Genomic DNA, 27,100 nt, shown 5'->3' with positions numbered 1-27,100 from the left:
GAGTAATGATCTTTTGTAAGGTTTACAAAGACACAAGTTTTTTTACTCAATATGACGGTATAACTGTCAAACTAAAAAAAGTTATAGAAACATAACTCCAAAACCAAACTCAAAAACCAAACATGCAATCCATTTAAAAATGCCTGTAATATTAAATATATGTGAGTTTTATCAGAATCAGGTATTGTGGTAAGGTTTACAATACCAAAATTAGGTTTTACTCATAATGACAGTATAACTGCCACGCTCAATATGACAGTTATTTAAACATAACTCCTAAAACACACATGCAAAATGACTAATAATGCGTGGAAAAATGTATCTTTGTGATTTTTACTGGAAAAAAATATTTTGTAAGGTTTGTAAAGATACTGTTTTTTTTGTTTTTTTTTAACTCAATATGATGGTATAACTGTCATACTAAAAATGAAAGTTTTATAAACATAACTCCAAAACCAAACTTGCAATTCGTAAAAAAAATGGCTGTAATATTGAATATATTTGATTTTTTACCAGAATCAGGTATTTTGGTAAGGATTACAAATACAAAAATTAGGTTTTACTCATATTGACGGATAACCGCCAAATTGTTTTAAACATAACTCATAAACAAAACATGCTAAATGGCTAATAATGCCTGGAGAAAAGTATCTTTGTGAGTTTTACTGGAAAAAAATAAATAAAAATTGTAAGGTTTGTAAAGACACAAGTTAGTTTTTTCTAACTCAAAAAGACAGTATAACTGTCATACTAAATGGAAAAGTTATATAAACATAACTCCAAAACCAAACATGCATTATGTCTAAGAATGCCTGAAATGATGTATCCATGTGAGTTATACTAGAATCAGTTGTTTTTGTAAGTTTTGCAAATACAAAATATTGGTTTTACTCACTATGACAGTATACTGTCACATTCAATCTGACAGTTATTTAAACATAACTCCTAAACCACATATTCAAAATGACTAATAATGCCTGGAGAAATGTATCTCTGTGAATTTTTCTGGAAAAAAATATTTTTTACAACACAATTTTTTTTTACTCAAAATGACAGCAGTATACTGTCATAGTGAGTAAAACCTTATTTTTGTATTTGTAAACCTTACCAAAATACCTGATTGTAGTAAAACTCACATAGATACAATATTACAGGCAGTTTTTGAACATAATGCATGTTTGGTTTTGGAGTTATGTTTATATAACTTTCATATTTAGTATGACAGTTTTACTGTCATATTAAGTAAAAAAAACAACTAACTTGTGTCTTTACAAACCTTACAAAATATATATTTTTTTTTTTCAGTAAAACTCACAAAGGCATTATTAGTCATTTTGTATGTGTGGTTTAGGAGTTATGTTTAAATAACTGTCAGAGTGAATGTGACAGCATACTGTCATAGTGAGTAAATTCAATATTTTCTATTTTCAAACCTTAAAAAAACAACTGATTCTAGTAAAACTCACATGGATACAATGTTACAGGCATTTTTAGACATAATGCATGTTTGGTTTTGGAGTTTTGTTTATATACATTTTACATTTAGTATGACAGTTATATGGAGTAAAAAACAACTAACTTGTGTCTTTACAAACCTTACTAAAATGTTGTTTTTTTCAGGAAAACTCACAAAGATGCATTTCTCCAGTCATTATTAGCCATTTAGCATGTTTGGTTTAGGAGTTATGTTTAAATAACTGTCATTTTGAACGTTGCAGTTATACTGTCATTATGAGTAAAACCAAATTTTTGTATTTGTAAACCTTACCAAAATCCCTGTTTGTGGTAAAACTCACATAGATTCAATATTACATGCATTTTTAGACGGATTGCATGTTTGGTTTTGAAGTTATGTTTATATAACTTTCAAATTTAGTAAGACAGTTATACCATCATATTGAATAAAAAAAACAAACTTGTGTCCGAACAAACCTTACAAAATATATTTTTTCCAGTAAAACTCACAAAAATAAATTTCTCCAGGCATTATTAGCCATTTTGCATTTGTGGTTTAGGAGTTATGTTTAAATAACTGTCAGATTGAATGTAACAGTATACTGTCATAGTGAGTAAAACCAATATTTTGTATTTGAAAACCTTACAAAAACAACTGATTCTACTAAAACTCACATGGATACAATATTACAGGCATTTTTAGACATAATGCATGTTTGTTTTTGGAGTTATATTAATATGATGAGATGGCGACTTTTCCAGGGTGTACCCCGCCTTCCGCCCGATTGTAGCTGAGATAGGCTCCAGCGCCCCCCGCCACCCCGAAGGGAATAAACGGTAGAAAATGGATGGATGGTTGGACAGTATAACTGTCATACTAAATGTAAAAGTAGTATAAACATAACTCCAAAACCCAACATGCATTATGTCTAAAAATGCCTGTAATATTGTATCCATGTGAGTTAACTAGAATCAGTTGTTTTTGTAAGTTTTGCAAATACAAAATATTGGTTTTACTCACTATGACAGTATACTGTCACATTCAATCTGACAGTTTAAAACTCACAAATAAACTTTTCTCCAGGCGTTATTAGTCATTTTGTATATGTGGTTTAGGAGTTATGTTTAAATAACTGTCAGATTGAATGTGACAGTGTACTGTCATAGTGAGTAAAACCAATATTTTGTATTTGCATTTTTTTGTACCACATCGATACAATATTACAGGAATTTTTAGACATAAAGCATGTTTGGTTTTGGAGTTATATTTATATAACTTTCATATTTAGTATGAAAGTTATACCATCAAATTGAGTAAAAAAACAAACTAATTTGTATCTTTACAAACCTTACAAAATATTGTTTTCCAGTAAAATTCACAAATATACCTTTCTCTAGGCATTATTAGTCATTTTGCATTTGTGTTTTAGGAGTTATGTTTAAATAACTGTCATATTGAGTGTGGCAGTTATACTGTCACTATGAGTAAAACCTAATTTTTGTTTTTGTAAACCTTACCAAAACACCTGATTCTGATAAAACTCACATATTGCATATTTGGTTTTGGAGTTGTGTTTATATAACTTTCATATATATTATGACAGCTATACTGTAATATTGTGTAAAAAAAACTAACTTGTGTCTTTACAAACCTTACAAAATATTTTTTCCAGTTAAACTCACAAAGATACATTCCTCAAGGCATTATTAGCCATATTGTCAGATTGATTGTGACAGTACAACGTCATTATGAGTTAAACTAATATTTTGTATGAGTAAAACCTAATTTTTGTATTTTTCAACATTACCAAAATACCTGATTCTTGTAAAACTCACATAGATACAATATTACAGGCATTTTTAGACATAATGCCTGTTTGGTTTTGGAGTTATGTTTATATAACTTTTACATTTATTATGACAGTTATACAAACATATTGAATAAAAAAAACTAACTTGTGTCTTTACAAACCTTACAAAATAATTTTATTTTCCAGTTAAACTCACAAAGATACCTTTCTCCAGGCAGTATTAGCCATTTAGCATGTTTAAATTAGGAGTTATGTTTAAATAACTGTAATTTTGAACGTGGCAGTTATATTGTCATTATGAGTAAAACCTACTTTTTGTATTTGTAAACCTTACCAAAATACCTGATTCTGGTCAAACTCATATAGATTTAATACTACAGGCATTTTTAGACATAATGCATGTTTGGTTTTGGCGTTATGTTTATATAACTGTCATTTTGAATGTGGTAGTTGTTATACTGTCATTATGAGTAAAAAAACTAACTTCTGTCTTTACAAACCTTACAAAATATTTTTTTTTCCAGTTAAACTCACAAAGATACATTTACCCAGGCATTATTAGCCATTTAACATGTTTGGTTTCGGAGTTATGTTTAAATAACTGTTATATTGAGTGTGGCAGTTATACTGTCATTATGAGTAAAACCTATTTTTTGTATTTGTAAACCTTACCAAAATACCTGATTCTGGTAAAACCCACATCGATACAATATCACAGGAATTTTTAGACATAAAGTATGTTTGGTTTTGGAGTTATGTTTATATAACTTTCATATTTAGTATGACAGTTATACCATCATATTGAGTAATAAAACACTAATTTGTATCTTTACAAACCTTACAAAATATTGTTTTCCAGTAAAATTCACAAATATACATTTCTCTAGGCATTATTAGTCATTTTGCATTTGTGTTTTAAAGTTAAAGTTAAAGTTAAAGTTAAAGTCCCAATGATTGTCACACACACACTAGGTGTGGTGAAATGTGTCCTCTGCATTTGATCCATCCCCTTGATCACCCCCTGGGAGGTGAGGGGAGCAGCGGTGCTGCGCCCGGGAATCATTTTTGGTGATTTAACCCCCAATTCCAACCCTTGATACTGAGTGCCAAGCAGGGACGTAATGGGTCCCATTTTTTATAGTCTTTGGTATGACTCGGCCGGGGTTTGAACTCACAACCTACCGATCTCAGGGCGGACACTCTAACCACTAGATAGGAGTTATGTTTAAATAACTGTCATATTGAGGGTGACAGTTATACTGTCACTATGAGTAAAACCTAATTTTTTGATTTGTAAACCTTACCAAATACCTGATTCTGATAAAACTTACATATAATAAATATTACAGACATTTTTAAACGGATTGCATGTTTGGTTTTGGAGTTATGTTTATAAAACTTTCATATATAGTATGACAGCTATACTGTAAAATTAAGTTAAAAAAATAACTTGTGTCTTTACAAACCTTACAAAATATTTGTTCCTGTAAAATTCACAAAGATTCATTCCTCCAGGCATTATTAGCCATTTTGTCAGATTGATTGTGACAGTATACTCTCAATATGAGAAAAACTAATATTTTGTATTTGTAAACCTTACAAAAACAACTGATTCTAGTAAAAATCACGTAGATACAAAGTTATAGGAATTTTTAGACATAATGCATGTTTGGTTTTGGAGTTATGTTTAAATAATTTTCATATTGAATGTGGCAGTATACTGTCATTATGAGTAAAACCTAATGTTTGTATTTGTCAACCTTACCAAAATACCTGATTCTGGTAAAACTCAAAAAGATACAATATTACAGGCATTTTTAGACAAAATGCATTTTGGTTTTGGAGTTATGTTTATATAACTTTCATATTTAGTATGCCAGTTATACCATTATATTAAATTTAAAAAAATTACTTTTGTCTTTATAAACCTTACAAATTATTTGTTTCTAGTAAAACTCACCATGATACATTTCTCCAGGCATTATTAGCCATTTATCATGTTTGGTTTAGGAGTCATGTTAGCTGTCATATCAAATGTTGCAGTTATACTGTCACTATGAGTAAAACCCAAGTTTTGTATTTGTAAACCTTACCAAAATACCTGATTCTGGCAAAACTCTCATAGATTCAATATTACAGGCAGTTCAAGACAGACTGCAAGTTTGGTTTAGGAGTTTGGTTTTGGAAGTATGTTTATCTAACTTTCATATTTAGCATGACAGTTATACCATCATATTGAGTAAAAAAAACAACTAACTTTTGTCTTTACAAACCTTACAAAATATTTTTTTTCTAGTAAAACTCACAAAGATTCATTTCTCCAGGCATTATTAGCCATTTAGCATATTTGGTTTAGGAGTTATGTTTAAATAACTGTTATTTTGAATATGGCAGTTATACTGTCATTATGAGTAAAACCCAATTTTTGTATTTGTAAACCTCACCAAAATAACTAATTCTGGTAAAACTCACATATATTCAATATTACAGGCATTTTTAGACGGATTGCAAGTTTGGTTTTGGTGTTATATTTATTCAACTTTCATATTTAGTATGACAGTTATACTGTCATATTGAGTAAAAAAAAGTTAACTTGTGTCTTTACAAACCTTAGAAACTATTTTTTTCCTGTAAAACTTACAAAGATACATTTCTCCAGGCATTATTTGACATTTTGCTTGCATGGTTTAGGAGTTATGTTTAAATAACAGTCAGATTGAATGTGACAGTATACTGTCATAGTAGTTTTTTACTCAATATGCCAGTAATGTTCTTAAAATCCTGCGATAATGCGAAAAAATCAATAAAATTGTTTTTCAAAATAATTCCTACACCAAACATGCAACATGCCTAATAATGCCTGCTATATTCAATTTGACAGTTATTTAAACATAACTTCCTAACCACACATGCAAATAGGCTAATAAAGCCTAAAACAATGCATCCTTGTGAGTTTTACTAAACATATGCTATTTTAAGGCTTGCAAACACAAAAAGTAGTGTTTTACTCATTTTGACAGTAATGTTCTTAAAATCCTGAGATAATGCGAAATAAGCAATAAAAATGTTTTTCAACATAATTCCTACACCAAACATGCAACATGTCTAATAATGCCTGAAGACATGTATCGTTGTTAGTTTTACTAGAAAAAATATATTTTGTAAGTTTTGCAAAGAGTCAAATAAGTTTTTTAAATTCAATATGACAGTATAACTGTCATACCAAATATGAAAGTTATATAAACATAACTCCAAAACTGAAAATGCATTATGTCTAAAAATGCCTAAAATATTGTATCTATGTGAGTTTTACAAGAATCAGTTAATTTGGTAAGGTGTACAATTACATAAATTAGGGGTTTACTCATAATGATAGTTAACTGCTACATTAAATTTGACTGTTATTTAAACATAACTCCCTAACCACACATGCAAAATAGGTTAATAAAGCCTAAAACAATGCATCCTTGTGAGTTTTACTTGAAACATATGCTATTTTAAGGCTTGCAAACACAACAAGTAGTGTTATACTCATTTTGACAGTAATGTTCTTAAAATCCTGAGATAATGCGAAATAAGCAATAATAATGTTTTTCAACATTATTCCTACACCAAACATGCAACATGTCTAATAATGCCTGAAGACATGTATCTTTGTTAGTTTTACTAGAAAAATTATCTTTTGTAAGTTTTGCAAAAAGGCAAATAAGTTTTTTTAATTCAATATGACAGTATAACTGTCATACCAATTATGAAAGTTATATAAACATAACTCCAAAACTGAACATGCATTATGTCTAAAAATACCTGTAATATTGTATCTATGTGAGTTTCACCAGAATCAGGTAATTTGGTAAGGTTTACAAATACAGAAATATTTTCATAATGACAGTATAACTGCTTCATTCAATTTGACTGTTATTTAAACATAACTTCCTAATCACACATTCAAATAAGTTAATAAAGCTTAAAACAATGCATCCTTGTGAGTTTTACTCGAAACATTTGCTATTTTAAGGCTTGCAAACACAAAAAGTAGTTTTTACTCATTATGACAGTAATGTTCTTAAAATCCTGAGATAATGCAAAATAAGCAATAAAAATGTTTTTCAACATAATTCCTACACCAAACAAGCAACATGTCTAATAATGCCTGGATACATGTATCTTTGTTAGTTATACTAGAAAAATTATCTTTTGTAAGTTTTACAAAGACTCAAGTTAGTTTTTTTAATACAATATGACAGTATAACTGTCATACCAAATATGAAAGTTATATAAACATAACTCCAAAACGAAACATGCATTATGTCTAAAAATGCCTAAAATATTGTATCTATGTGAGTTTTGCAAGAATCAGTTAATTTGGTAAGGTGTACAATTACATAAATTAGGGGTATACTCATAATGACAGATAACTGCTACATTCAATTTGACAGTTATTTAAACATAACTTCTAACCACACATGCAAAATAGGCTAATAAAGTCTAAAACAATGCATCCATGTGAGTTTTGCTCGAAACATATGCTATTTTAAAGTTTGCAAACACAAAAAGTAGTTTTTTACTCATATGACAGTAATGTTCTGAAAATCCTGAGATAAAGCGAAATAAGCAATAAAAATGTTTTTCAACATATTTCCTACCCCAAACATGCAACATGTCTAATAATGCGTGAAGACATGTATCTTTGTTAGTTTTACTTGAAAAATTATCTTTTGTAAGTTTTTCAAAGAGGCAAGTTAGTTTTTTTAATGCAATATTACAGTATAACTGTCATACCAAATATGAAATATATATAAACATAACTCCAAAATTGAACATTCATTATGTCTAAAAATGCCTAAAATATTGTATCTATGTGAGTTTCACTAGAATCAGGTAATTTGGTAAGGTTTACAAATACACATTTTTTTTTTCATAATGAAAAAAAAATTACTAGAAAAATTATCTTCTGTAAGGTTTGCCATGACGCAAGTTAGTTTTTTTAATTCAATATGACAGTATAAATGTCATACCAAACATAAAAGTTATATAAACATAACTCCAAAACTGAACATGCATTATGTCTAAAAATGACTAAAATATTACATCTATGATAGTGTCAAAAGAATCAGTTAATTTGGTAAGGTGTACAATTACATAAATTAGGGGTTTACTAATAATGACAGATAACTGCTAAATTCAATTTGACAGTTATTTAAAAATAACTTCCTAACCACACATGCAAAATAGCCTAATACAGCCTAAAACAATGCATCTTTGTGAGTTTTACTCGAAACATATGCTATTTTAAGGCTTGCAAACACAAAAAGTAATTATGCCTGGAGAAATGTATCTTTGTGAGTTTTACTGGGAAAACATTTTTTTGTAAGGTTTATAAAGACAAAAGTTAGTTGTTTTTTTTAACTCAATATGATGGTATAACTGTCAAACTAAATATAAAAGTAATATAAACATATTTCCAAAACCAAACTCCTAAACCAAACTTGCAATCCGTCTTAAACTGCCTGTAATATTGAATCTATATGAGTGTCACATTCAATCTGACAGCTATTTAAACATAACTCCTAAACCACACATGCAAAATGACTAATAATGCCGAGAAAAATGTAGCTCTGTGAATTTTAATGGAAAAAAATATTTTGTAAGGTTTTTAAAATTACAAGTTTGTTATTTTTACTCAATTTCACAGTATAACTCTCATACTAAATATGAAAGTTATATACACATAACTCTAAAACCAAACTTGCAATACGTCTAAAAATGCCTGTAATATTGAATCTATGTGAGTTTTACCAAAATCAGGTATATTGGTATGTTTTACAAATACAAAAATTAGGTTTTCCTCATAATGACAGTATATCTGCCACACTCAATATGACAGTTTTTTAAACATAACTCATAAAAAACAAATGCAAAATGACTAATAATGCCTGGAAAAATGTATCTTTGTGAATTTTAACGAAAAAAAAATATTTTGTAAGGTTTGTAAAGACACAAATTAGTTTTTTTTTACTTAATACAACTGTCATACTATATATGAAAGTTATATAAACATAACTCCAAAACCAAACATGTTTTATGTCTAAAAATTCCTGTAATATTGTATCTATGTGAGTTTTACCATAATCAGGTATTTTGGTAAGGTTTACAAATACAAAAAATAGGTTTTACTCATAATGACAATATAACTGCCACATTTAACATGACAGGTATTTAAACATAATTCCTAAACCAAACATGATAAATGCCTAATAATGCCTGGAGAAATGTATCTTTGTGAGTTTTACTGGAAAAAACGAATTTGTAAGGTTTATAAAGATACAAGTTAAATTTTTTACTCAATATGATGATATAACTGTCATACAAAATATGAAAGATAAATTATCATAACTCCAAAACCAATGAATCTATGTTCGTTTTACTAGAATCAGGTATTTTGGTAAGGTTTACAAAAACAAAAAATAGGTTTTACTCATAATGACAGTATAACTGCCACATTCAATATGACAGTTATGTAAACATAACTCCTAAACCACACATGCAAAATGGTTAATAATGCCTGGAGAAATGTATCTTTTTATGTTTTACAGGAAAAAAAAACAATTTTGTAAGGTTTGTAAAGTCTGCGATGAGATGGCGACTTGTCCAGGGTGTACGCCGCCTTCCGCCCGATTGTAGCTTAGATAGGCTCCAGCGCCCCCCGCGACCCCAAAGGGAATAAGCTGTAGAAAATGGATGGATGAATGGGTTTGTAAAGACACAAGTAATTTTTTTCTTACTCAATATGACAGTAAAACTGTCATACTAAATGTAAAAAAAATATAAACATAACTCCAAAACCAAACATGCATTATGTCTAAAAATGCCTGTAATATTGTATTCATGCGAGTTTAACTAGAATCAGTTGTTTTTGTAAGGTTTGCAAATACAAAATATTGGTTTAACTCACTATGACAGTATACTGTCACATTCAATCTGACAGTTATTTAAACATAATTCCTAAACCAAACATGTTTTATGTCTAAAAATTCCTGTAATATTGTATCTATATGAGTTTTACCAGAATCAGGTATTTTGGTAAGGTTTACAAATAAAAAAATGTATTTATTTACTCATAATGACAATATAACTGCCACACTCAACATGACAGTTATTTAAACATAATTCCTAAACCAAACATGATACATGGCTAATAATGCCTGGAAAAAATGTATCTTTGTGATGTTTACTAGGAACAAATATTTTGTAAGGTTTGTAAAGACAAAAGTTAGTTTTTTTTTACTCAATATGATGGTATAACTGTCATACTAAATATGAAAGTTATATAAACATAATTCCAAAACCAAACTCCTAAACCAAACTTGCAATATGTCTTAAACTGCCTGTAATATTTAATCTATGTGAGTTTTACCAGAATCAGGTATTTTGGTAAGGTTTACAAATACAAAACTTGGGTTTTACTCATAATGACAGTATAACTGCAACATTTGATATGACAGTTATTTAAACATAACTCCTAAACCAAACATGATAAATGGCTGGCTAATAATGCCTGGAGAAATGTATCAGTGTGAGTTTTACTGGAAACAAATAATTTGTAAGGTTTATAAAGACACAAGTTAGTTTTTTTATTGAATATGATGGTATAACTGTCATACTAAATATGAAAGTTATATAAATATAACTCCAAAACCAAACATACATTATGTCTAAAAATGCCTTTAATATTGTATCTATGTGAGTTTTACCAGAATCAGGTATTTTAGTAAGGTTTAAAATTACAAAAAATAGGTTTTTATTTATAATGACACACGATACAATAACTACCCCACTCAATATGACAGTTATTTAAACATAACTCCTAAACCAAACATGATAAATGGCTAATTATGCCTGGAGAAATGTACCTTTGTGAGTTGTGGGGGAAAAAATAATGTAACGTTTATAAAGACACAAGTTTTTTTGTTTTTTTTACTCAATATGATGGTATAACTGTCATACTAAATATGAAAGTTGTATAAACATAACTCCAAAACCAAACATGCATTATGTCTAAAAATGCCTGCAATATTGTATCTATGTGATTTTTACCAGAATCAGGTATTTTTGGTAAGGTTTACAAATACAAAAAATAGGTTATACTCATAATGACAGTATACTGTCACATTCAACCTGACAGTTATTTAAACATAACTCCTAAACCACAAATACAAAATGGCTAATAATGCCTGGAGAAATGTATCTTTGTTTTCCTGGGAAAAAAAAATATTTTATAAGGTTTGTAAAGACACAAGTTAGTTTTTTTTACTTAATATGACAGTATAACTGTCATACTAAATATGAAAGTTAAATAAACATAACTCCAAAACCAAACTTGCAATATGTCTAAAAATGCCTGTAATATTGAATCTATGTGAGTTTTATCAGAATCAGGTATTTAGGTAAGGTTTACAAATACAAAAATTGGGTTTTACTCATAATGACAGTATAACTGCCATATTCAAAATAACAGTTATTTAAACACAACTCCTAAACCAAACATGCTAAATGGCTAATAATGCCTGGAGAAATGTATCTTTGTGAATTTTACTAGAAAAAACTATTTTGTAAGGTTTGTAAAGACAAAAGTTTTTTTTTTTTACTGAATATGATGGTATAACTGGGCTTCACGGTGGAAGAGGGGTTAGTGCATCTGCGAAGGTCCTGAGTAGTCTTGGGTTCAGTCCCGGGCTCGGGATCTTTCTGTGTGGAGTTTGCATGTCCTCCCCGGGACTGCATGGGTTCCTTCCGGGTACTCCGGCTTCCTCCCACCTCCAAAGACATGCACCTGGGGATAAGTTGATTGGCAACACTAAATTGGCCCTAGTGTGTGGATGTGATTGTGAATGTTGTCTGTCTATCTGTGTTGGCCCTGCGATGAGGTGGCGACTTGTCCAGGGTGTACACCGCCTTCCGCCCGATTGTAGCTGAGATAGTCTCCAGCGCCCCCCGCGACCCCAAAGGGAATAACGGTAGAAAATGGATGGATGGATGGATGATGGTATAACTGTCAAATTAAATATAAAATTAATACAAACATAATTCCAAAAACAAATTCCTAAACCAAACTTGCAATCCGTCTTAAACTGCCTGTAATATTGAATCTATATGAGTTTTACCAGAATCAGGTATTTTGGTAAAGACACAAGTTAGTTTTTTTTTTTACACAATTTAACAGTATAGCTGTCATACTATAAATGAAAGTTATATAAACACAACTCCAAAACAAATATGCAATCCGTCTAAAAATGCCTGTAATATTGAATACATGTGAGTTTTATCAGAATCAGGTATTTTGGTAAGGTTTACAAAAACTAAAATTAGGTTTTACTCATAGTGACAGTATAACTGCCACACTCAATATGACAGTTAATTAAACATAACTCCTAAAACACAAATGCAAAATGACTAATAATGCCTAGAGAAAGGTATATTTGTGAATTTTACTGGAAAACAAAATTTTGTAAGGTTTGTAAAGATACAAATTATTTTTTGTTTTTTACTCAATATGATGGTATAACTTTCATACTAAATATGAAAGTTATATAAACATAACTCCAAAACCAAACATGCTTTATGTCTAAAAATCCCTGCAATATTGTATCGATGTGGGTTTTACCAGAATCAGGTATTTTGGTAAAATTTACAAATACAAAAAATAGGTTTTACTCATAATGACAGTATAACTGCCACACTCAATATGACAGTTGTTTAAACATAACTCCTAAACCAAACATGATAAAAGGCTAATTATGCCTGGAGAAATGTATCTTTGTGAGTTTTACTGGGAACATTTTGTAAGGTTTATAAAGACACAAGTTATTTTTTTTTTTTTTACTCAATAGGATGGTATGACTGTCATACTAAATATAAAAGTTGTATAAACATAACTCCAAAACCAAACATGCATGATGTCTAAAAATGCCTGCAATATTGTATCTATGTGAGTTTTACCAGAATCAGGTATTTTGGTAAGGTTTACAAATACAAACATTGGGTTTTACTCATAATGAAAGTATAACTGCCATATTCAAAATAACAGTTATTTAAACATAACTCCTAAACCAAACATGCTAAATAGCTATAAATGCCTGGAGAAATGTATCTTTGTGAGTTTTACTAGAAAAAAATATTTTGTAAGGTTTGTAAAGACAAAAGTTATTTTTTTTTACTCAATATGATGGTTTAACTGTCAAACTAAATATAAAAGTAATATAAACATAATTCCAAAACCAAACTCCTAAACCAAACTTGCAATCCGTCTTAAACTGCCTGTAATATTGAATCTATATGAGTTTTACCAGAATCAGATATTTTGGTAAGGTTTACAAATACAAAACTTGGGTTTTACTCATAATGACAGTATAACTGCATTATTTGATATGACAGTTATTTAAACATAACTCCTAAACCAAACATGATAAATGGCTAATAATGCCTGGAAAAATGTATATGAACATAACTCCAAAACCAAACATGCATTATGTCTAAAAATGCCTGTAATATTGTATCTATGTGAGTTTTACCAGAATCAGGTATTTTGGTAAGGTTTATAAATACAAAATTTAGGTTTTACTCATAATGACTGTATAACTGCCATATTCAAAATAACAGTTATTTAAACATAACTCCTAATCCAAACATGATAAATGGCTAATAATGCCTGGAGAAATGTATCATGGTGAGTTTTACTGGAAACAAATAATTTGTAAGGTTTATAAAGACACAAGTTAGTTTTTTTATTTAATATGATGGTATAACTGTCATACTAAATATGAAAGTTATATAAACATAACTCCAAAACCAAACATGCATTATGTCTAAAAATGCCTGTAATATTGTATCTATGTGAGTTTTACCAGAATCAGGTATTTTGGTTAAGGTTGACCAATACAAAAATTAGGTTTTACTCATAATGACAGTATAACTGCCACATTGACTGCCACCAAACATGCATTATGTCTAAAAATGCTTATAATTTTGTATCCATGTGAGTTTTACTAGAATCAGTTGTTTTTGTAAGGTTTACAAATACAAAATATTAGTTTTACTCATAATGACAGTATACTGTCACAATTAATCTGACAAAATGGCTAATAATGCCTAGAGGAATGTATCTTTGTGAGTTTTACTGGAAAAAATATTTTGTAAGGTTTGTAAAGACACAATTTAGTTGTTTTTTTACACAATTTAACAGTATAGCTGTCATACTATATATGAAAGTTATATAAACATAATTCCAAAACCAAATATGCAATCCGTCTAAAAATGCCTGTAATATTGAATATATGTGAGTTTTATCAGAATCGGGTATTTTGGTAAGGTTTACGAATACAAAAATTAGGTTTTACTCAAAATGACAGTAATCTCACAAAGATACATTTCTCCAGGCATTATAGCCATTTCGCATGTGTGGTTTGGCAGTTATGTTTAAATAACTGTCAAATTGAATGTGACAGTATACTATCATGGTGAGTAAAACCAATATTTTGTAGTTGCAAACCTTACTACAACAATTGATTTTAGTAAAACTCGCATGGATACAAAATTACAGGCATTTTTAAACATAATGCATGTTTGGTTTTGGAGTTATGTTTATATATTTTTTACATTTAGTATTCCAGTTATACTGTCATATTGAGTAAAAAAACCCAACTTGTGTCTTTATAAACCTTAAAAAAAAAATGTTTCCAGTAAAACTCACAAAGATACATTTCTCCAGGCATTATAGCCTATTAACCATGTTTGGTTTAGAGTTATCAATCAATCAATCAATGTTTATTTATATAGCCCTAAATCACAAGTGTCTCAAAGGGCTGCACAAGCCACAACGACATCCTCGGTACAGCCCACATAAGGGCAAGGAAAAACTCACCCCAGTGGGACGTCGATGTGAATGACTATGAGAAACCTTGGAGAGGACCGCATATGTGGGTAACCCCCCCCTCTAGGGAGACCGAATGCAATGGATGTCGAGTGGGTCTAACATAATATTGTGAGAGTCCAGTCCATAGTGGATCCAGCATAACAGTAAGAGTCCAGTCCACAGTGGGGTCAGCAGGAAACCATCCCGAGCGGAGACGGGTCAGCAGCGCAGAGATGTTCCCAACCGATATACAGGCGAGCGGTCCACCCCGGGTCCCGACCCCGGACAGCCAGCACCCCATCCATGGCCACCGGATCTGTGTGTCTCCCCTTCCACAAGGGATAGGGGGGAGCAGAGGAGAAAAGAAAAGAAACGGCAGATCAACTGGTCTAAAAAAAGGGGGGCTATTCAAAGGCTAGAGTATACAAATGAGTTTTGAGATGGGACTTAAATGTTTCTACTGAGGTAGCATCTCTAACTGTTACCGGGAGGGCATTCCATAGTGCTGGAGCCCGAATAGAAAACGCTCTACAGCCCGCAGACTTTTTTTGGGCTCTGGGAATCACTAATAAGCCGGAGTTCTTTGAACGCAGATTTCTTGCCGGGACATATGGTACAATACAATCGGCAAGATAGGCTGGAGCTAGACCGTGTAGTATTTTATACGTAAGTAGTAAAACCTTAAAGTCGCATCTTAAGTGCACAGGAAGCCAGTGCAGGTGAGCCAGTATAGGCGTAATATGATCAAACTTTCTTGTTCTTGTCAAAAGTCTAGCAGCCGCATTTTGTACCAACTGTAATCTTTTAATGCTAGACATAGGGAGACCCGAAAATAATACGTTACAGTAATCGAGACGAGACGTAACGAACGCATGAATAATGATCTCAGCGTCGCTAGTGGACAAAATGGAACGAATTTTAGCGATATTACAGAGATGAAAGAAGGCCGTTTTAGTAACACTCTTAATGTGTGACTCAAAGGAGAGAGTTGGGTCGAAGATAATACCCAGATTCTTTACTGAGTCGCTTTGTGTAATTGTTTGGTTGTCAAATGTTAAGGTGGTATTATCAAATAAATGTCGGTGTTTAGCAGGACCGATAATCAGCATTTCCGTTTTCTTAGTGTTGAGTTGCAAGAAGTTAGCGGACATCCATTGTTTAATTTCATTAAGACACGCCTCCAGCTGACTACAATCCGGCGTGTTGGTCAGCTTTAGGGGCATGTAGAGTTGGGTGTCATCAGCATAGCAATGAAAGCTAACACCGTATTTGCGTATGATGTCGCCTAGCGGCAACATGTAAATACTAAAGAGTGCAGGGCCAAGAACCGAATCTTGGGGGACTCCGCACGTTACCTTAACATAGTCCGAGGTCACATTGTTATGGGAGACGCACTGCATCCTGTCAGTAAGATAAGAGTTAAACCACGACAAGGCTAAGTCTGACATACCAATACGTGTTTTGATACGCTCTAATAAAATGTTATGATCGACGGTATCGAAAGCAGCGATAAGATCCAGAAGCAGCAACATAGATGACGCATCAGAATCCATCGTTAGCAGTAGATCATTAGTCATTTTTGCGAGGGCTGTCTCCGTAGAGTGATTTGCCCTGAAACCGGATTGAAAAGGTTCACAGAGATTGTTAGACATTAAGTGTTCATTTAGCTGCTGTGCGACAATTTTTTCGAGGATTTTCGAGATAAACGGAAGGTGGGACACCGGCCGGTAGTTTACCATGAGGTCAGGATCGAGGTTAGGTCTTTTGAGCAAAGGATGAATAACCGCTTTTTTGAATGCTAGTGGAACAGTGCCAGAGGAAAGTGATAAGTTTATAATATTTAGCACTGATGGACCTAATAATACAAATAGCTCCTTAATAAGTTTCCCAGGAAATGGGTCAAGTAGACATGTTTGTTTTGTCCCATTGACACATCTTAACAATTCCTCTAGTGTTATTTCATCAAAGAGAGAGAAACTATTTTGGAGGGCGGTATCCTTCGTAGATACAGTCGTATCTGTGTTAATAGAACCCAGTCATAGCTGCGATGCATTGTCTTTAATCTCCTTTCTAATGAGTTCAATTTTCTTATTAAAGAAATTCATAAAATCATCTGCTGAGTGGGTGGAGCTATGTTTAAATAACTGTCATATTGAGTGTGGCAGATATACTGTCATTATGAGTAAAACCTATTTTTTGTATTTGTAAAATTACCAAAATAACTGAAAACTCACATGGATAAAATATTACAGGATTTTTTAGATATAAAGCATGTTTCCATCATATTGAGTAAAAAAAAAAACTAACTTGTGTCTATACAAACCTTACGAAATATTTTTTTTCCAGTAAAACTCACAAAAATACATTTCTCCAGTTATTATTAGCCATTTTGCATCTGTGGTTTAGAATTTGTGTTTAAATAACAGTCAGATTGAATGTGACAGTATACTGTCATAGTGAGTAAAACCTAATTTTTGTATTTGTAAATCTTAACAAAATACCTGATTCTAGTAAAACTCACATAGATTCAATATTACAGGCATTTTTAGACGGATTGCATGTTTGGTATTGGAGTTATGTTTATATAACTTTTACATTTATTATGACAGTTATACAAACATATTAAATAAAAAAAACTATTTTGTGTCTTATCAAACCTTACAAAATATTTTTTTTCCTGTAAAATTCACAAAGATACATTTCTCCAGGCATTATTAGCCATTTTGCATGTGTGGTTTAGGAGTTATGTTAACATAACTGTCATATTGAGGGTGGCAGTTATACTGTCATTATGAGTAAAACCTAATTTTTGTATTTATAAACCTTACCAAAATTCCTGATTCTGGTAAAACTCACAATGATACAATATTACAGGCATTTTTAGACATAATGCATGTTTGGTTTTGGAGTTATGTTTATATAAATTTTTCCAGGCATTATTAGCTATTTATCATGTTTGGTTTAGGAGTTATGTTTAAATAACTGTCATATCAAATAATGCAGTTATACTGTCATTATGAGTAAAACCCAAGTTTTGTATTTGTAAACCTTACCAAAATACCTGATTCTGGTAAAACTCATATAGATTCAATATTACAGGCAGTTTAAGACGGATTGCACGTTTGGTTTAGGAGTTTGGTTTTGGAATGATGTTTATATTACTTTTATATTTAGTTTGACAGTCATACCATCATATTGAGTAAAAAAAAAAAAAACTTTTGTCTTTACAGACCTTACAAAATATTTTTTTCTAGTAAAACTCACAAAGATACATTTCTACAGGCATTATTAGCTATTTAGCATGTTTGGTTTAGGAGTTATGTTTAAATAACTGTTATTTTGAATATGGCAGTTATACTGTCATTATGAGTAAAACCCAATTTTTGTATTTGTAAACCTTACCAAAATACCTGATTCTGGTAAAACTCACATAGATTCAATATTCCAGGCATTTTAAGACGTATTGCAAGTTTGGTTTTGGAGTTATGTTTATTTAACTTTCATATTTAGTATGACAGTTCTACTGTCATATTAAGTAAAAAAAACTAACTTGTGACTTTACAAACCTTATAAATTGTTTTGTTTTTTTCCAGGAAAACTCACAAAGATTTACAAAGAGTTACAATATGTTTAAATAACTGTCAGATTGAATGTGACAGTATACTGTCATAGTTAGTAAAACCTAATTTTTGTATTTGTAAACCTTACCAAAAATACCTGATTCTGGTAAAAATCACATAGATACAATATTGCAGGCATTTTTAGACATAATGCATGTTTGGTTTTGGAGTTATTTTTATACAACTTTCATATTTAGTATGACAGTTATACCAATTTTTTTTCCCCCAGTAAAACTCACAAAGATACATTTCTCCAGGCATAATTAGTCATTTATCATGTTTGGTTTAGGAGTTATGTTTAAATAACTGTCATATTGAGTGTGGCAGTTATACTGTCATTATGAGTAAAACCTATGTTTTGTATTTTTAAACCTTACCAAAATACCTGATTTTGGTAAAACCCACATCGATACAATATTACAGGAATTTTTAGACATAAAGCATGTTTGGTTTTGGAGTAATGTTTATATAACTTTCATATTTAGTATGACAGTTATACCATCATATATTGAGTAAAAAAAAACTAATTTGTATATTTACAAACCTTACAAATTATTTGTTTCCAGTAAAACTCACCATGATACATTTCTCCAGGCATTATTAGCCATTTATCATGTTTGGATTAGGAGTGATGTTTAAATAACTGTCATATCAAATGTTGCAGTTATACTGTCATTATGAGTAAAACCCAAGTTATGTATTTGTAAACCTTACCAAAATACCTGATTCTGGTAAAACTCACATAGATTCAATATTACAGGCAGTTTAAGACAGATTGCAAGTTTGGTTTAGGAGTTTGGTTTTGGAATTATGTTTATATAACTTTCATATTTAGTATGACAGTTATACCATCATATTGAGTAAAAAAAAAACTAACTTTCGTCTTTACAAACCTTACAAAATATTTTTTTCTAGTAAAAATCACAAAGATACATTTCTCCAGGCATTATTAACCATTTTGCATGTGTGGTATAGGAGTTATGTTTACATAACTGTCATATTAAATGTGGCAGTTATACTGTCATTATGAGTAAAACCAAGTTTGTGTATATGTAAACCTTACCAAAATACCTGATTATGGTAAAACTCACATAGATACAATACTAAAGGCATTTTTAGACATAATGCATGTTCGGTTTTGGAGTTATGTTTGTATACATTTCTCCAGGCATTAATAGCCATTTATCATGTTTGGTTTAGGAGTTATGTTTAAATAACTGTCATATTAAATAATGCAGTTATACTGTCATTATGAGTAAAACCCAAGTTTACAAATGTAAACCTTACCAAAATACCTGATTCTGGTAAAACTCATATAGATTCAATATTACAGGCAGTTTAAGACGGATTGCAAGTTTGGTTTAGGAGTTTGGTTTTGGAATTATGTTTATATTACTTTTATATTTAGTTTGACAGTTAAACCATCATATTGAGTAAAAAAAAATAACTTTTGTCTTTACAAACCTTACAAAATATTTTTTTCTAGTAAAACTCACAAAGATACATTTCTCCAAGCATTTATAGCTATTTAGCATGTTTGGTTTGTAAACCTAACCAAAATACCTGATTCTGGTAAAACTCATATAGATTCAATATTACAGGCAGTTTAAGACGGATTGCAAGTTTGGTTTTGGAGTTATGTTTATTTAACTTTCATATATAGTATGACAGTTGTACTGTCATATTAAGTAAAAAAAACTAATTTGTTTCTTTACAAACCTTATAAAAAAAAAGTTTCCAGGAAAACTCACAAAGATACATTGTTCCAGGCATTATTAGCCATTTTGTAATTGTGGTTTAGGAGTTACAGTATGTTTAAATAACTGTCAGATTGAATTTGATAGTATACTGTCATTTTGAGTAAAACCCAATTTTTGTATTTGTAAACCTTACTTAAATACCTGATTCTGGTAAAATTCACATAGATTCAATATTACAGGCATTTTTAGACGTATTGCAAGTTTGGTTTTGGAGTTATGTTTATTTAACTTTCATATTTAGTATGACAGTTATACTGTCATATTAAGTACAAAAAAATAACTTGTGTCTTTACAAACCTTATAAAAAAAAAATTTTTCCAGGAAAATTCACAAAGATACATTTCTCCAGGCATTATTAGCCATTTTGTATTTGTGGTTTAGGAGTTATGTTTAAATAACTGTCAGATTGAATGTGACAATATACTGTCATTATGAGTAAAACCTAATTTTTGTATTTGTAAACCTTACCAAAAATACCTGATTCTGGTAAAAAATCACATAGATACAATATTGCAGGCATTTTTAGACATAATTCATGTTTGGTTTTGGAGTTATGTTTATACAACTTTCATATTTAGTATGACAGTTATACCATCATATTGAGTAAAAAAAAACAAAAAACTTGTGTCTTTATTAATCTTACAGGGTTTTTTTCTCTCCCAAAACTCACAAAGATACATTTCTCCAGGCATAATTAGCCATTTATCATGTTTGGTTTAGGAGTTATGTTTAAATAACTGTCATTTTGAGTGGGGGAGTTATTGTATTGTGTGTCATTATAAATAAAAACCTATTTTTTGTATTTGTAAACCTTACCAAAATACCTGATTCTGGTAAAACCCACATCGATACAATATTACAGGAATTTTTAGACATAAAGCATGTTTGGTTTTGGAGCTATGTTTATATAACTTTCATATTTAGTATGAAAGTTATACCATCATATTGAGTAAAAAACAAAAAATAATTTGTATCTTTACAAACCTTACAAATATTGTCTTCCAGTAAAATTCACAAATATACCTTTCTCTAGGCATTATTAGTCATTTTGCATTTGTGTTTTAGGAGTTATGTTTAATTAACTGAGTGTGGCAGTTATACTGTCACTATGAGTAAAACCTAATTTTTGTTTTTGTAAACCTTACCAAAATACCTGATTCTGATAAAACTCACATTTTGTATATTTGGTTTTGGAGTTGTGTTTATATAACTTTTATATATAGTATGACAGCTATACTGTAAAATTGTGTGAAAAAAAAAAAAAAACTTGTGTCTTTACAAACCTTACAAAATATTATTTCCAGTAAAACTCACAAAGATACATTCCTCAAGGCATTATTAGCCACATTGTCAGATTGATTGTGACAGTATACTGTCATTATGAGTAAAACTAATATTTTGTATTTGTAAACCTTACAAAAACAACTGATTCTAGTAAAACTCACATGGATACAAAATTATAGGCATTTTTAGACATCATGCATGTTTGGTGGCGGTCAATGTGGCAGTTATACTGTCATTATGAGTAAAACCTAATTTTTGTATTTTTCAACCTTAACAAAATACCTGATTCTGGTAAAACTCACATAGATACAATACTAAAGGCATTTTTAGACATAATGCATGTTTGGTTTTGGAGTTATGTTTGTATACATTTCTCCAGGCATTAATAGCCATTTAGCATGTTTGGTTCAGGAGTTATGTTTAAATAACTGTTATTTTGAATATGGCAGTTATACTGTCATTATGAGTAAAACCTAAATGTTGTATTTATAAACCTTACCAAAATACCTTATTCTGGTAAAACTCACATAGATACAATATTACAGGCATTTTTACACATAATGCATGTTTGGTTTTGGAGTTATGTTTATATACATTTTTCCAGGCATTATTAGCCATTTATCATGTTTGGTTTAGGAGTTATGTTTAAATAACTGTCATATCAAATAATGCAGTTATACTGTCATTATGAGTAAAACCCAAGTTTTGTATTTGTAAACCTTACCAAAATACCTGATTCTGGTAAAACACATATAGATTCAATATTACAGGCAGTTTAAGACGGATTGCAAGTTTGGTTTAGGAGTTTGGTTTTGGAATTATGTTTATATTACTTTTATAATTAGTTTGACAGTTATACCATCATATTGAGTAAAAAAAACAAAAACTTGTCTTTACAAACCTTACAAAATATTTTGTCTAGTAAAACTCACAAAGATACATTTCTCCAGGCATTATTAGCCATTTAGCATGTTTGGTTCAGGAGTTATGTTTAAATAACTGTTATTTCGAATATGGCAGTTAATGTCATTATGAGTAAAACCCAATTTTTGTATTTGTAAACCTTACCAAAATACCTGATTCTGGTAAAACTCACATAGATTCAATATAACAGGCATTTTTAGACGTATTGCAAGTTTGGTTTTGGAGATATGTTTATTTAACTTTCATATTCAGTATGACAGTTAATCTGTCATATTAAGTAAAAAAACTAATTTGTTTCTTTACAAACCTTATAAAAAAAAAAAATTCCAGGAAAACTCAAAAAGATAAATTTTTCCAGGCATTATTAGCCATTTTGTAATTGTGGTTTAGGAGTTACAGTATGTTTAAATAACTGTCAGATTGAATGTGACAGTATACTGTCATAGTGAGTAAAACCTAATTTTTGTATTTGTAAACCTTACCAAAAATACCTGATTCTGGTAAAAATCACATAGATACAATATTGCAGGCATTTTTAGACATAATGCATGTTTGGTTTTGGAGTTATGTTTATACAACTTTTATATTTTGTATGACAGTTATACCATCATATTGAGTAAAGAAAAAAAAAACTTGTGTCTTTATAAACCTTACAAAAAATGTTTTCCCACTAAAACTCACAAAGATACATTTCTCCAGGCATATTTAGCCATTTATCATGTTTGGTTTAGGAGTTATGTTTAAACAACTGTCGTATTGAGTGTGGCAGTTATAATGTCATTATGAGTAAAACCTATTTTTTGTATTTGTAAACCTTACCAAAATACCTGATTCTGTTTAAACCCACATCGATACAATATTACAGGAATTTTTAGACATAAAGCATGTTTGGTTTTGGAGTTATGTTTATATAACTTTCATATTTAGTATGAAAGTTATACCATCATATTGAGTAAAAAACAAAAAATAATTTGTATCTTTACAAACCTTACAAAATATTGTTTTCCAGTAAAATTCACAAATATACCTTTCTCTAGGCATTATTAGTCATTTTGCATTTGTGTTTTAGGAGTTATGTTTAATTAACCGTCAGATTGAGTGTGACAGTTATACTTAATGCATGTTTGGTTTTGGAGTTATGTTTATGTAACTTTTACATTTATTATGACAGTTATACAAACATATTGAATAAAAAAACCTAACTTGTGTCTTTACAAACCTTACAAAATATTTTTTTTTCCCAGTTAAACTCACAAATATACCTTTCTCCAGGCAGTATTAGCCATTTAGCATGTTTAAATTAGGAGTTATGTTTAAATAACTGTAATTTTGAACGTGGCAGTTATACTGTCATTATGAGTAAAACCTACTTTTTGTATTTGTAAACCTTACCAAAATACCTGATTTTGGTCAAACTCACATAGATTTAATATTACAGGCATTTTTAAATATAATGCATGTTTGGTTTTGGAGTTATGTTTATATAACTGTCATTTTGAAGTGGTAGTTATACTGTCATTATGAGTAAAGAAACTAACTTCTGTCTTTACAAACCTTACAAAATGTTTTTTTTCCAGTTAAACTCACAAAGATACATTTCCCCAGGCATTATTAGCCATTTAACATGTTTTGTTTAGGAGTAATGTTTAAATAAGTGTCATATTGAGTGTGGCAGTTATACTGTCATTATGAGTAAAACCTATTTTTTGTATTTGTAAACCTTACCAAAATACCTGATTCTTGTAAAACCCACATCGATACAATATTACAGGAATTATTAGACATAAAGTATGTATGGTTTTGGAGTTATGTTTATATAACTTTCATATTTAGTATGACAGTTATACCATCATATTAAGTAAATAAAATTAATCTGTGTCTTTACAAACCTTATAAAATATTGTTTTCCTGTAAAATTCACAAATATACATTTCTCTAGTCATTTTTAGTCATTTTGCATTTGTGTTTTAGTAGTTATGTTTAAATAACTGTCATATTGAGTGTGGCAGTTATTCTGTCACTATGAGTGATTTGTAAACCTTACCAAAATACCTGATTCTGATAAAACTTACATATAATAAATATTATAGACATTTTTAGACGGATTGCATGTTTGGTTTTGGAGTTATGTTTATAAAACTTTCATATATAGTATGACAGCTATACTGTAAAATTAAGTTAAAAAAAACTAGCGTGTGTCTTTACAAACCTTACAAAATATTTGTTCCAGTAAAATTCACAAAGATTCATTCCTCCAGGCATTATTAGCCATTTTGTCAGATTGATTGTGACAGTATACTCTCATTATGAGTAAAACTAATATTTTGTATTTGTAAACCTTACAAAAACAACTAATTCTAGTAAAACTCACGTACATAAAAAATTATAGGAATTTTTAGACATAATGCATGTTTGGTTTTGGAGTTATGTTTAAATAAATGTCATATTGAATGTGGCAGTATACTGTCATTATGACAGTATACTGTTGACAAAGTTGTATTTGTCACCTTTACCAAAATACCTGATTCTGGTAAAACTAAAAAAGATACAATATTACAGGCATTTTTAGACAAAATGCATTTTGGTTTTGGAGTTATGTTTATATAACTTTCATATTTAGTATGACAGACAGTTCATCATATTAAAAAAATAATAATAATTTGTGTCTTTATAAACCTTACACATTATTTTTTTCCAGTAAAACTCACAAAGATACATTTCTCCAGGCATTATTAGTCATTTATCATGTTTGGTTTAGGAGTCATGTCATACCTGTCATATCAAATGTTGCAGTTATACTGTCATTATGAGTAAAACCCAAGTTTTGTATTTATAAACCTTACCAAAAAACCTGATTCTGGCAAAACTCACATAGATTCAATATAACAGGCAGTTTAAGACAGACTGCAAGTTTGGTTTAGGAGTTTGGTTTTGGAATTATGTTTATCTAACTTTCATATTCAGAATGACAGAAATACCATCATATTGAGTAAAAAAAACAACTAACTTTTGTCTTTACAAACCTTACAAAATACTTTTTTTCTAGTAAAAGTCACAAAGATTCATTTCTCCAGACATTATTAGCCATTTAGCATATTTGGTTTAGGAGTTATGTTTAAATAACTGTTATTTTGAATATGGCAGTTATACTGTCATTATGACTAAAACCCAATTTTTGTATTTGTAAACCTTACCAAAATAACCGATTCGGGTAAAACTCACATATATTCAATATTACAGGCATTTTTAGACAGATTGCAAGTTTGGTTTTGGTGTTATATCTATTCAACTTTCATATTTAGTATGACAGTTATACTGTCATATTGAGTAAAAAAAAGCTAACTTGTGTCTTTACAAACCTTACAAACTATTTTTTTCCTGTAAAACTTACAAAGATACATTTCTCCAGGCAGTATTTGACATTTTGCTTGCATGGTTTAGGAGTTATGTTTAAATAACAGTCAGATTGAATGTGACAGTATAATGTCATAGTAGTTTTTTACTCAATATGCCAGTAATGTTCTTAAAATCCTGAGATAATGCGAAAAAAGCAATAAAAATGTTTTTCAACATAATTCCTACACCAAACATGCAACATGTCTAATAATGCCTGAAGACATGTATCTTTGTTAATTTTACTAGAAAATGTATCTTTTGTAAGTTTTGCAACGACGCAAGTTAGTTTTTTTAATTCAATATAACAGTATAACTGTCAAACTAAATGTAAAAGTTATTTAAACATAACTCCAAAACTGAACATGCATTATGTCTAAAAATGCCTAAAATATTGTATCTATGTGAATTTTACAAATACAAAAATTGGGTTTTTCTCATAATGACAGTATACCTGCTATATTCAATTTTACAGTTATTTAAACATAACTTCCTAACCACACATGCAAATAGGTTAATAAAGCCTAAAACAATGCATCCTTGTGAGTTTTACTCGAAACATTTGCTATGTTAAGGCTTGCAAACACAAAAAGTAGTTTTTTACTCATTATGACAGTAATGTTCTACAAATCCTGAGATAATGCGAAATAAGCAATAAAAATGTTTTTCATCATAATTCCTACACCAAACATGCAACATGTCTAATAATGCATGGATACATGTATCTTTGTTAGTTATACTAGAAAAATTATCTTTTGTAAGTTTTACAAAGACTCAAGTTAGTTTTTTTAATCCAATATGACAGTATAACTGTCGTACCAAATATGAAAGTTATATAAACATAACTCCAAAACTGAACATGCATTATGTCTAAAAATGCCTAAAATATTGTATCTATGTGAGTTTTACAAGAATCAGTTATTTTGGTAAGGTGTACAATTA

This window comes from Nerophis lumbriciformis, linkage group LG38 (genome assembly GCF_033978685.3).
Source record: "Nerophis lumbriciformis linkage group LG38, RoL_Nlum_v2.1, whole genome shotgun sequence".
NCBI lineage: Eukaryota > Metazoa > Chordata > Actinopteri > Syngnathiformes > Syngnathidae > Nerophis > Nerophis lumbriciformis.
The sequence above is the reverse complement of the archived record's forward strand: the minus strand, read 5'-3'. Positions refer to the sequence as shown.